The sequence below is a fragment of the Carassius auratus genome, unplaced genomic scaffold, assembly GCF_003368295.1.
Source record: "Carassius auratus strain Wakin unplaced genomic scaffold, ASM336829v1 scaf_tig00214480, whole genome shotgun sequence".
In the NCBI taxonomy this organism is placed as follows: Eukaryota; Metazoa; Chordata; class Actinopteri; order Cypriniformes; family Cyprinidae; genus Carassius; species Carassius auratus.
Window position 1 is genome coordinate 787,807 of NW_020527673.1, and position 6,000 is coordinate 793,806.

Genomic DNA, 6,000 nt, shown 5'->3' on the forward strand with positions numbered 1-6,000 from the left:
GGTGAAATTAGTGACTCATGAGTGTAGCACGTACAGGATGATTATTGTTAGTATTAACCCTCTCAGGCTCAAATTAAGTTTTAGTAACAAGTTTTTAGTACTCCAGATACATAAAATATGTATCTGGAGTAATAAGCTAGTTAGTTTTTAACTGTTGCAAATCAGCAACGTCTGCCTTGATGTTATAGCACAAGTGAAAACCAGTAAAATAGTGAAAAGGTGGCATTATATGAAAATTACTCGTAGTACATTTATACGTTTTAAAAATTCTGAAGTGACTGTAAATACAGGAGATTGATTTGAATTATATATTTGCTTATTTTTCTAATTGAAGGAATGTCTTAATAATAACAGATTATGATTTCAGATTTAATGATTTGTGTCAATTGGCCAAAAATTGGTTCTGAGAAACAAGGGTATTTGAAATGTACACTACTGTTCAGGTATTTGGGCTCAATGAGATTTAGGAGGGGGGAAAGAAGTAAGAAGTGTCTTGTGGTCACGATGCTGCATTTATTTAATAAAAATAGGAAAAACATTAGTATTATATTTGAAAATAATAATTTATATATACAGTCTTGTTCAAAATAATAGCAGTACAATGTGACTAACCAGAATAATCAAGGTTTTTCGTATATTTTTTTATTGCTACATGGCAAACAAGTTACCAGTAGGTTCAGTAGATTGTCAGAAAACAAACAAGACCCAGCATTCATGATATGCACGCTCTTAAGGCTGTGCAATTGGGCAATTAGTTGAATTAGTTGAAAGGGGTGTGTTCAAAAAAATAGCAGTGTGGCATTCAATCACTGAGGTCATCAGTTTTGTGAAGAAACGGGTGTGAATCAGGTGGCCCCTATTTAAGGATGAAGCCAACACTTGTTGAACATGCATTTGAAAGCTGAGGAAAATGGGTCGTTCAAGACATTGTTCAGAAGAACAGCGTACTTTGATTAAAAAGTTGATTAGAGAGGGGAAAACCTATAAAGAGGTGCAAAAAATGATAGGCTGTTCAGCTAAAATGATCTCCAATGCCTTAAAATGGAGAGCAAAACCAGAGAGACGTGGAAGAAAACGGAAGACAACCATCAAAATGGATAGAAGAATAACCAGAATGGCAAAGGCTCAGCCAATGATCACCTCCAGGATGATCAAAGACAGTCTGGAGTTACCTGTAAGTACTGTGACAGTTAGAAGACGTCTGTGTGAAGCTAAACTATTTTCAAGAATCCCCCGCAAAGTCCCTCTGTTAAAAAAAAGGCATGTGCAGAAGAGGTTACAATTTGCCAAAGAACACATCAACTGGCCTAAAGAGAAATGGAGGAACATTTTGTGGACTGATGAGAGTAAAATTGTTCTTTTTGGGTCCAAGGGCCACAGGCAGTTTGTGAGACGACCCCCATACTCTGAATTCAAGCCACAGTACACAGTGAAGACAGTGAAGCATGGAGGTGCAAGCATCATGATATGGGCATTTTTCTCCTACTATGGTGTTGGGCCTATTTATCGCATACCAGGGATCATGGATCAGTTTGCATATGTTAAAATACTTGAAGAGGTCATGTTGCCCTATGCTGAAGAGGACATGCCCTTGAAATGGTTGTTTCAACAAGACAATGACCCAAAACACACTAGTAAACGGGCAAAGTCTTGGTTCCAAACCAACAAAATTAATGTTATGGAGTGGCCAGCCCAATCTCCAGACCTTAATCCAATTGAGAACTTGTGGGGTGATATCAAAAATGCTGTTTCTGAAGCAAAACCAAGAAATGTGAATGAATTGTGGAATGTTGTTAAAGAATCATGGAGTGGAATAACAGCTGAGAGGTGCCACAAGTTAGTTGACTCCATGCCACACAGATGTCAAGCAGTTTTAAAAAACTGTGGTCATACAACTAAATATTAGTTTAGTGATTCACAGGATTGCTAAATCCCAGAAAAAAAAAAATGTTTGTACAAAATAGTTTTGAGTTTGTACAGTCAAAGGTAGACACTGCTATTTTTTTGAACACACCCCTTTCAACTAATTGCCCAATTGCACAGCCTTAAGAGTGTGCATATCATGAATGCTGGGTCTTGTTTGTTTTCTGACAATCTACTGAACCTACTGGTAACTTGTTTGCCACGTAGCAATAAAAAATATACTAAAAACCTTGATTTTTCTGGTTAGTCACATTGTACTGCTATTATTTTGAACAAGACTGTATATATATACACACACACAATTAAATATTTCAAGTCTTAAACATTATAAATATATTTTTGGTTAATTTAATGTGACCTTGCTGAATAACAGTATAAATTTCTTAAAAAAAGAAACTTTAAAAAACATTTTGTTTTGTTAATTACAAACCTTATTGACGACAAACAGAAAATAAGTTGATAGTTAGCATTTTGTAAATGATAAGCATCTCCATTCACTGACACTTAAAAAGGGTTTAACACCCTATTTTTTTTTCTCCCTAATCATACAAAAAATATGATTTAGCCTCTTTTTGGTTGTTGTGCCAAAGAAGATTGCTACCATCCATCTTAACCTTCACATACTATGATAAATTAGACAAGCACATACCCTGCTGTCAGTTCATTTGTTCAAATTTGTGCAAAAAAACTTTTTTGATTAACAGTGATTTGTGCATAAAATGTAGATGTCATAATTGCCTTTTTCAAGTGTTATGATTACTTAATGTTTATCCAATTTCCTTGGAGATGCTGTAGTCAGTTTTTCTCATCATTTGTCACGTGTTGGATGTGCTTGATCAGTCTTAATTGTAGCAGTAAGCTGTCACAAAACACGGGTTTCTTTAGTGGAGTTTCTGTTCTTTTGGTCAGTCCCCCAGCAGGTTTTCTCATAGGCTGGCTTGTGCTGGGGCAGAACGGAGATGAGTGACAGCATGGGTGGGGTGTGAGTGAGGAGTGAGTGTGATGAGCCACTGACACATCCATAACCACTCACCTTTTCATGAGGCATGCCCTTGCTGCTCCGTGAAGCAGCTGCACTGCTGTATATCGTCTTGAACGTTATTTAAAGTTTTTGTTAGATGGTTCTCTGTTCCTCTAGCGGATGGGCATGAATGAAGCAAGCAATGTCAAACACTTGGGTTTGGATGAAACACGGTGGAAAAATATGTGGAAACAATTTTCTCTCAAATATTGCTGGTAAATTCAATTATTTACAAAGATATGGCAAGTAGCATTCAATTAAATGTAACCCTAGACCAAAAAAACAGTCATATGGGTCAGGTTTTTTAATTGAGATGTATACATCATCTGAAATAGAATAGAATAGAATAGAATAGAATAGAATAGAAAAGCTTTCCATTGATGTCTGGTTTGTTAGGTTAGGACAATATTTGGCCGAAATCTGGAATCTGAGGGTGCAAAAAAACAAAAAACAAATCAACATATTGAGAAAATGGCCCTTTAAAATTTTTCAAATGAAAAAAAATAAATAAAAATAAAGTTTTGATATATTTATGGTAGGAAATTTACAACATATATGAAACATGATCTGAATATCCTAATGATTTTTTATTTTATTTTTTTGCCATAAAAGAAAAATCAATCATTTTGACCCATGCAGTGTATTATTGGCTATTGCTACAAATATAGCTGTTATTTATGACTGCTTTTGTGCTCCAGGGTCACATATGGGAAATTTTAAAGTAGATAGACTGAAATAATATTTTCTTATACATTTTAGTAGTAGTGAAAAAGCATTAAAAAATATTATTAATTGATGTAATTCTACAAAAAAATCTGGAATATTTGGAGACATGAAGCCTAAGCTAAAACCTATTTTATATATATATATATAAATTTAAGCCATTTTTAGGAGTATATGTAAACACTAAGGTCTTTGGAAAACATGTACCAACACATTAATCAACATTGGATGTTTATCACACAGTTTTCTATATTTAATTGTGCTCCTTCACCTTATTTTTGCATTTTGATTACCTTTTACATTATCTAACACTCGTTAATGTGTGCATTATAATGTTGATGCCTCATGCAGCATTGGTTTTTGTTTTTAGTGACTTTTTCTTTTTAATGCAAACTAGTATAGTTTAATATTTTATTTGAATAGTTTTAATATTTAATTTATTGTTTATCGACCATGACATGAAAATATTTATCAGAATGTTGCATGAAGCAACATTTTTATATTGCCCATCTATAACATTTTTGTTCATATTTATGACACTTGGCCAATAGATGCTGCTGTCACTAAATTGCTCTTGTACATTCAATACATAGTTGCAAAAAAACAAACAAAGATAAAGTCCTAAGATCTTTGCTGTTACACATGTTGATCGGTTTGATAATATGTGACCCTGGACCACAAAAGCAGTCTTCAGTGTCAAGTTTTATACATACAGCTGAATAAATAAGCTTTGCATTGATGTCTGGTTTGTTAGGTTCTGACAATATTTGGCCGAGATACAACTATTTGAAAATCTAGAATCCCAGAGTGCAAAAAAATCTCAATACTGAGAAAATTGGCTTTGAATTTTTCCAAATGTATTCTTAACAATGCATATTACTAATAAAAATAAGTTTTTCTTCATGGAACATGATCTTTACTTAATATCCTAATGATTTTTGGCATAAAAGAAAAATAGATAATTTTGACCCATACAATGTTATTGTGGCTATTTCTAAAAATATACCCCAGTGACTTAAGTTTTGTGCTCCAGGGTCACAAATATATGAGTTTTTGACAAGTATTGTCTTAAGATCTTCTCTCCCAAATGATGAAGATATATTAATGTATTGTATAATGATAATAAGAAAATCAAGAGAGATAAAACAGCAGTTTATGCATCTTCTGCTTTGGCCTTTGATGGATATATTATGACACTGAACTGCGCTTAAAAGTGTGTGCAGTTCATTGAATTAGACCACAAACTCACTTTTCTTTGCTTTCTAACTTCACTCAGTTCAGTGTCCAAATACGTTTTGGGACAACTGCACCAAATTCCCCAACTTTTATTGATGTATCAGTAACTCTGTTAACTGTGATTTAATTTTCGTAAGGGTAGCAAACATGAAAGTGAAAAAAAAGTGAAAGTCGTGACATTTGCCAAGTATGGCAACCGATATCAGAATTGGTGCTCTGCATTTAACCCATCCAAGTGCACACACACACACACACAGCAGTGAGAAGTGAACACACACCCGGAGCAGTGGGCAGCTATATATCCAGCGCCCGGGGGTTCAGTGCCTTGCTCAAGAGCACTGAGGGTCGAAGAGAGCGCTGTTCATTCACTCCCCTCCACCTACAACTCCAACCATCACCGAGACTCGAACAGGTGATCTTTCAGGTAACTAGTCCAAGTCTCTAACCAGTAGGCCACAGCTGCCCAACTCATCCACAAGTACCAGCAGGTGACCGCAGATAAATGGAAAGAGTTACAGTAAAGCACTGCTGTCTCACCATTGGGAGGGACCGAGATGTGCTGCTACCTGCCTGCGCTCACCTGTCGGCTCTGTGTTCCTCAACAGTTCCTTGGCTTAGATCATCTCCTCTTCCTCCACGCATGAGTTGTGCCTAGCTAGCGTGGAAAAATGTGGACCGGCTCTCGCCTCCCTTTTCCCTTGCACTTTGAAGTGTAAAGTGTGATTGCTTTTGGATCGCAGCCGCTCTCAATGAAGGGTTTGACATGAAAAGCAGCCTGGGCTCTCAGGTTTATCCCATTGCCAGTGATCCAGGACTAAAGCAATCAGCTCACTGCCTGAGAGAGATACAATTACCAACGATGACTGAAATATTCTTACCTATATATCACTTTTGTTGAGAATTGCGCCATTTCTGTTTGAATAGGAACGATTACATGTTGTTTGGCTTAAGAACCAGACCATGAAGCCATTTAATGACGATTGACCAGAAGCCTGACTAGTATCTGTAAAGGGAATGGAGAGATTCTTGATATAACCTTAGTGACTCAAATAATGGATCTTCAATTCACTTGCACTTGTAAGAGTGCAACAACTGTT